The following is a 7,958-nucleotide window of genomic DNA, read 5'->3' on the forward strand; positions in this document are numbered from 1 at the left end:
CCCTGGTGGTCAGTGCATGTCATAGCAACTGGTCATTCTGCTGTTTGGTTGATTTGCATATTAGGCTTTTATTATATAGGATATTTTAGTAAATTTTGTTCTGTTGGTAAGGGGCTAACTTGTAGTATTAACAATGTTTAATAGAGAGGTTAATAAAACATTTTCCTCTTTTTTCTACTTTCCTCTTCTATCTCCTTTCTTTTCACAGTTCTCTGTTTGTTGCAGGATAAATACTACAGTCAAAGAAAAAAGAAAAACCCTACTATGTTAACTTGGCTTTGAGATAAAAGCAGGCTTTAGATTACATTGCTTCCTGGCCTCCTGAAGAAGAATCTGGCTTTCTCCTACCTAGGTTGGCATTTTCTTGAGTAGTTAATGCATAGGTAATGGAGAGAGTTCACTTGTAGTAGGCAGGTCCTTTGTTGTGGGTGGATTCTTTGGTTGTTTTGATATTAGAGAATTTAGAAAAGATAAGAAAATTAACATTTTGTTTGATCTGTAATTTTGTCTATAGGTTTATGAGTTTGTTTTAAAAATTAATTACTAATACATAATTAACGTGTTCATTTCCAGATTTATCTGTGAGTAATATTATGATTTAGGATTGTTAGAAAATGTGAAATCATCTTTTGCAGTTAAACACTTTAGTTTACATTATGGAAGTGATTTTTGTGTCCAGTGGTCATCAATCATATCAGAAAGCTAAAAGATAGGCTCATTTTCTCTTAGTTTAAAATATGCATAATTACTTTCATTTCTTTTCACCCACTATTTGGTGAAAAATGGCAGGTACTGGCAAAATTTATGGCCAACAGTTTTTGTTATTTCATTTGCTCTGGCCAAGAGGATTCATTCCCAGGACCATGCTATTCTGTGCCTTCGTTGTTTTCTGTCTTTGTTGGTTGTCTGTTTTTTTGTTTTGTTTTGTTTTGTTTTTTAATAGTTCCCATTGCTATTTTTATCATTTCATGGTAAGTCGTAAACAGTTTTTTGCTTAGAACATTATTTATTTATTTATTTAAAATATGTTTTCATTGATTTCAGAGAGAGGGAGAGAGAGAGAGAAACATTAATGATGAGAGAAAATCATTGATCGGCTGCCTCCTGCACACCCTTTACTGGGGACTGAGCCTGCAACTCATGCATATGCCCTTGATCAGAATCAAACCCGGGACCCTTCAGTCCTCAGGGTGACACTCTATCCACTGAGCCATACTGGCTAGGGCAATTCTTTTATTTTTTTAATATTAGTCTATTTTTTACACTTTTGTTCCCTTTTAAGCCATATAAGCAGTTATAATTAGCTGGTATTTATTGGTATTCTGTGAGAAAACATCTTTAGGGATTTCATAGGGTTGCTGCTCTTATTTTTACATCATAGATTTTTTAAAAAATAGCCGGACTGTGTATTCATGTTGTTGAGCCATCTAATATGCCAGTGGTTCCCAACCTTCTGGCCCTTTAAATACAGTTCCTCATGTTGTGACCCAACCATAAAATTACTTTCATTGCTACTTCATAACTGTAATGTTGCTACTGTTATGAATCTTAATGTAAATATCTGATATGCAGGATGGTCTTAGGCGACCCCTGTGAAAGGGTCGTTCGACCGCCAAAGGGGTCACGACCCACAGGTTGAGAACCGCTGTAATATGCCATCTCTGCAGAGAGGAGGACATTGAGTGCTTCCTTGTGGTTATATGGGTATGGCATGACAGAGCTGAGTTTTTAATGAGAGAGGGTAGAAATCCTTTGTTCTGTTTACTTCCACTGTCTATTTTTTGAAAATATATTTTTATTGATTCAGAGATGAAGGGAGAGGTAGAGAGAGAATCATTGATTGGCCGCCTCCTGCACTGGGGATCAAGCCTGCAACCCAGGCATGTGCCCTTGACTGGAATTGAACCTGAGACCCTTTGGTCCCCAGGCCAACGCTCTGTCCACCAAGCCAAATCGGCCAGGGCTCCACTGTCTTTTACGTGTCTGAAAATGGCAGAGAAATACTTAAGTTTTAATGCTCTTTTTTTGATAGAACCTCATTGTTATATATAGTACCACATAAGAATAATTTTCTTCCCATAGAATGGGTATATAGTTTTAGTAGAGAATGCTTGAATACTTTTTTTTTAAACTTAGTCTGTTACTTAAAAAAGATATATATATATATATATCTTTATCTCATTTAACCTAAAAGTTTCCCCCTGGATCTGTAGAAGATTGGGAGGTCTTGGGAATTACTTCATGGCCAAGGAAGTATTGCCTGTTTCCCTTTTGTATAAGTTTGTGAATAAAGTTTTATTTGAAACAGTAATATACATTCATTTATGTATTGTCTCTGGTTGCTTTGCACCACAATAGCAGAGTTGAGTACCTGCAACAGAGACCATATGGCCTGCAAAACCAAAAATACTTCCTGGCCATAGTTTGCCAATTCCTAGATCATTGCATAAGCGATGGCTGAAAAGTGGGATGGAGTAGTAGGGTTCATCTGGGCTCAGTCAGTGCTTTATTATAATTTGGGTGGTGGGCACAGAGAGGAGTAGTGTTTTGTATTGAAGTAAATCATGACTTAAGAAAGGTTGTCTTCTTTCTTTTCATGACCCCTGAAACAGGGATGGGGGTGCGAGCATGAGCCTCTGTCCCCCTGTGTTTGTGTGTCCTGAGTGAATCAGGCAGACCACACAGCTTGTATTTGCTGGTTTAAATGTTTCATTTTAAATTTGGTGAAAAAGCTAAATTGGAAACAATTTGGCAGCCCAACCGTTGGGGCTCAGTGGTTGAGCATCGATCTATGAACCAGGAGGTCACGGTTCGATTCCTGGTCAGGGCACATGCCTCGGCTGCGGGCTTGATCCCCAATAGGAAAGGGCGTGCAGGAGGCAGCTGATCAATGATTTTCTCTCATCATTGATGTTTCTATATCTCCCTCTCCCTTCCTCTCTGAAATCAATAAAATATACACTGAGTGGCCAGATTACTATGACCACCTGACATTTGTAGGCAAATTAGCTATAATTTCGCGGTGAAGTTGCTAGAGGGCCAGATCATTATAAATTCTGAATAGCACAACATACCTAAGTATCGTTGCTGATCAGGTTCATCCTATCATGTTGATGGCTTATCCCAATGGAGATGGCTTCTTCCAATAAGACAATGCACCATGCTACGGTGCTCATATTGTGCAGCAGTGGTTTCAAGAACATGAGGGAGACTTTACCTTGCTTAGGTGGCCCCCACAATCACCAGATCTCAATCCAATTAAGCATTTGTGGGATGAAGTTAAAAGAGCCATCAGGCAGCTGGTTCCACAACCATCAAATCTCACAGAACTGGACAGTGCTATTCATCAGGCATGGTGTCAGATTCCTCGCATCACCTTTCAACATCTCGTGGAGTCAATGCCAAGAAGAATCGCCGCAGTATTGAAGGCAAAAGGTGGGCCAACAAAGTACTGATGGGGTGGTCATAATAATCTGGCCTGTCATAATAATCTGGCCACTCAGTGTATATCTTAAAAAAAGAACACAACAATTTGGCAGACCAACATCAAGTGAGAATTTGGCATTTTTAAAAATAATTATGAATATGTCATTTTCTTATATACTTAGAATGAATTATGTTAAAAGACAGGCTATCTCTGATTTCTTAAAAGAGTATGTATTTTTGACAGCAAACATGGTAGTTAAATGAGAAATTTGTTTGATCTTACTGCAGGTAAAGCATTTGTTGGCATTGTCTAAATTATACCAGTTTTAAAAATATGAAGTCAAAGCAACCAGTTTTTAGTTTTTTCATGTTAAAATCTGTAAATAAATACTCTTTTTAAAGACACGTAAGAGTGTCTTGTTTGAATCTTTCACTAGTAGATAGAAATAAAAACATTTAAAATTCTGAACCCAACACCTACTTTAATGTAAATATGTTTTTTTCTCTTTGTGTCCTAAATACTTATGAATGACAATTTTCATTTTATTAATCATCTGCTGGTATGTTCTTAGTGTTTAAAAAAAATTAAGCTTATCCTTTTCTAATACAAAGTGAACGTTGAAGATGGCAGAGAAATATTGAAGTTTTTTAGTAGACAGTTTTTCAGTGTAATTGACAGGCTCTCTGCTTCAGTGAGAGGTCAGGTGTGGTAATTGTTACACTGCCATGTTTGGGCACATTCCAAATATGTTATAGTTTAAAAGTAGTATCGGTGATTAATCTTTTCTTTGAGTAGTTATGCTATTATGTAAACTCCCAAAAGACAAAGTAAGACTGGACACTATAGTCATAGTAGCACACAGCTCAGCAGAATATTAATGGGCAGTTTGTGTCTTGTACAGAAGTGCAAAGCCAGAGACAAGTGGTGCTAACATCCAGGCCACCCTCTGTCCACCAAGCCATTGCCCTGGTAGGGGACTGTGTCTTCTCACAGGAAAGGGCTCCTTTTCACTTCTGTGTATTATTTTAAAATGATCGCATTAGAATCCTATGCCAGGCAATGTTTAGTACTTTATAAATTCAGCTCTCATAACAATTTATTTTACAGATGAAAGAACTGAGGCATAGAGAGGTAACTTTAGTGTTAGATCTTGGTTGTGAGTGAAATCCAAGCTGTGTGGCTGCACAGTTCAGGCTCTGAACCCCCAGTACTTTAACATGGCTTCTCTTTTTTCCTATTGTGTCTTACTGGAGTCCACTTCGCACAAAGGTGCCATAGGTGCTACTGGTGGCCCTATCGTGATGGCACACTGGAACACCGATGGAAGGAATCAGACAGGGCACATACACAGCCCTGTATATTCCACTGTAATAACTTTCTCAGTGAATGATAGATCTGGGTTTTGTTTAAATATTTCCATAACAGTTTTTCGTTATATCGAGTAGAAAAAAAATCTTCCTATAATTTCTACTTACTATTTGGAGTGTTGTCATACAGAGTTCAGTCTCATTTGGTCTTTATGTGTCTCTTATCTAAATGTAGGTACCAGTAATGCCCGTTTTGTGCTCTTTTATTATGATAACCTCCATTTTGTGATCTTATGTCCTCATTATTACCTTTTCTAATTCATTTTTGGGGAGGGGGATTGAGTTTATCTTTTGTTTGTTATTGCTAATCTTAAAATCAAATTAATAGCATTTAATTTGCTTGATACAGTATGTTTCCCACTCTAATTCTGAGAAGCACTCACTTTGCAATGCTAATATTTGAAAGAAGTGATTCTTTTGGGCTTCCTCACCCCACAAGAATAATAATTAGAATCTGACTAGTAAAATTCCCTATTCTTCCCTCTCCTGCCACATATTCCAGTGGTTCCCAACCCCCATTGGAATCTCATGGGGGAGCTTTAAAATGCAACCAATGTACAGATTCTACCCTAGACTGATTAAATCTGAGTGTCACGGCTAGGTTAGAATGTGGGAAGGGATTTCTGTAGGGCACAGTTAACCAAAGACCCACCATCTCTGCAAGAACTGTTTTTGTTCCTGCTGGGAGTATACTAGTATTGTTCAGCAGAATGATTTCTGTCTTGTCCTAGCCTAATTAGCTTTTCCAAGTTCTTGAATAGCCGATATCTTGAATCAAATGTTTAGCCCTTGGGAAGAGTGAGAAAACCTAAAAAGATTTGGGAATTATGTCAGTTTTTTCTAACAGTTTTTTGGATGAGAAAAAGAAACTAGTTACAGTTACACATTGTTGATGTACCACTTTTTTTTCAAAGTAACTGACAACAGTGTGTGCTTAGTCAAACACTTTTATATCACCTGTCTAATATCACAACTAACATGTGAGTCTAAGCCTTTTCTCCATGCTCAGTTATCTATCATTGAAAGTTAGTGAACTAGAAACTTTTGATTGGTAGATGTTAGTGCCTAAAAAATCAATTTAATTTTTAATAATACTTAAAACTGCCCAAACCAAACTTTAATTTTAAAAACTTTGTGTCTTCGTATAAGAGAATTTGTGGTTTAATTGTTTTTCATTGCATTGCTAATTCTTGGACAGGAACATTTTTGAGTACTAGTACTTTTTTGTGTTATTCCTGCACAATCTATTTTTTTTTTTTATAAATCTAATATAAAATCCAACTACAGGTGATGCTACCAATGAAACTAACTCAGCTGAAGTAATAATTGTATGATTAGACATCAATGCATATTGATTTCATTTATTTTTTAAAATGTATGTTTAAATTGTTTTTTATGTGGATTTGTGCTCTTATATCCAATTAGAGGCCCAGTGCATGAATTCGTGCATGGGTGGGGTCCAGCTGGCCTGGCTCCAATCAAGGCGGATTGGGGCCGGGCCTGTCGGGAGGAGGAGACAGCGGGAGGTTGGCTGGACGACCGGGTCCCAATTGGGGTTGGGCTGGCTGTGGGGAGCGGTCGTGGGCAATTGGCCGGTGGGCCCCACCCCTGAATGGGGTGTGGGAGGGGGGTGATTGGGGTCGGGGCTGGCCATGGGGAGAGGCTGCAGGAGGTTGGCCGGCTGGCCTGCCCCCCTATTGAGGTGGGGGGGTTGTCAGGGGCAGAGCTGGCCAAGGGGAGGGGCTGTGGCTCGATCAGGGTGGTGGGGGCCCATTGGGGGTGTGGCCGGCTGGGGGGAGGGGCTGCAGGTGGTTAGTTGGTCAACCCTGCCTTCTATTGGGGGGAGATCAGGGTTGGGCCAATCAGGGGCGGGGCCAGCTGAGGGGAAGGGCCCTGGAGGGGTTGGCCAGCTGCCCCACCCTATATCAGGGTGGGAGAGGCTGATCAGGATTGGGATCAGTGGAGGGGGAGGGGCCGTGGGAGGTTGGCCAGCTGGCTCCACCCCCTGATTGGCGGGTTCGCTGGCTGCAGTGGAAGTCATAGTGACTGGTCATTCTGGTCATTGTGGTGTTAGAGTCACTGGCTTTTTATATATATAGATACTGAAAAAGTTAATAGTCTATGCCCAAATTTAAGATGTAACCACCAAACTACATTGAGTGACCTCATCTATCCATAATCAAAGTCCTCCTTTTGCATTAATTTTAGTTATAACGGTGAATATTCTGGTTGTAAAGGTTATAAATAATAGCTTTATGATAAAATGACAGCCTTGGTAATTGAGATAATATGATCTATATTCTCATTGTACTGCTGCTTCATTTAAGCTACACAGATGCACAATGAATGAAATATGCATTGGGGAAGGCAACGCCCCATCACACCTCTGCTGCTTCCAGTGCCGGCAGCACAAGCCTCGGCTGCCCCTGGTTACCTGAGCCTCACCCAAGGCTTGCCTGCGCCTACGGCCGGCCCTAGATGGCTGGGCAGCCGACATCTGAGGCTTGCCTTGCCTACGGCCGGCCCTGGGGGGCTAAGGGGACTGGGGGTCTCTGGAAGCAGGCACGCAGGCCCGGCCTTGCCATGCGCCTACTGCCCCAGCGGGGCTGAGGGGATGAGTGCCGCCATCTTGTGGTGTGGGTGCCGCCATCTTTGAGGGCGTGGCAGTCAATTGGCATATTCCCTCCTTATTGGCTGTAGGTGCTGCCACCTTTGAGGGCGGGGCAGCAATTAGCATATTCCCTGTATTGGCTGTGGGCACTGCCATCTTGAGGGCGGGGCAGCAATTGGCATATTCCCTGTATTGGCTGTGGGCGCTGCCACCTTTGAGGGGGGCGGGGGAAGCCAATTGGCATATTCCCTCCTTATTGGCTGTAGGTGCTGCCACCTTTGAGGGCGGGGCAGCAATTAGCATATTCCCTGTATTGGCTGTGGGCACTGCCATCTTGAGGGCGGGGCAGCAATTGGCATATTCCCTGTATTGGCTGTGGGCGCTGCCACCTTTGAGGGTGGGGCAGCAATTAGCATATTCCCTCCTTATTGGCTGTGGGTACTGCCATCTTTGTGATGGCGTGAGGGTCAATTAGCATATCCCCTCTCTATTAGATAGGATATTAGTGTTCTGGTGCATGGATTTGTGCACATTGAAAGGAAATTAATTAGAA

The 7,958-nt window shown here is 41.2% G+C and overlaps 1 protein-coding gene across 3 annotated transcripts in view; it reads left to right on the forward strand.

Annotated features, from left to right (window-relative positions):
* TBL1XR1 (transducin (beta)-like 1 X-linked receptor 1) overlaps window positions 1-7,958 on the forward strand; it is a 162,833-nt gene that overhangs the window by 75,874 nt on the left and 79,001 nt on the right. The window contains exon 1 of one of the 3 annotated variants that reach the window (XM_014530622.1): window positions 214-352. The exons of the other annotated variants lie outside the window; for them this stretch is intronic. The gene's annotated coding sequence lies outside the window, so the exon portion shown is untranslated. Of the gene's footprint in view, window positions 1-213; window positions 353-7,958 lie in introns of those variants that run through there. 3 annotated transcript variants of the gene reach the window in all.

Source organism: Myotis brandtii, unplaced genomic scaffold, assembly GCF_000412655.1.
Source record: "Myotis brandtii unplaced genomic scaffold, ASM41265v1 scaffold751, whole genome shotgun sequence".
NCBI classification, from domain to species: Eukaryota; Metazoa; Chordata; class Mammalia; order Chiroptera; family Vespertilionidae; genus Myotis; species Myotis brandtii.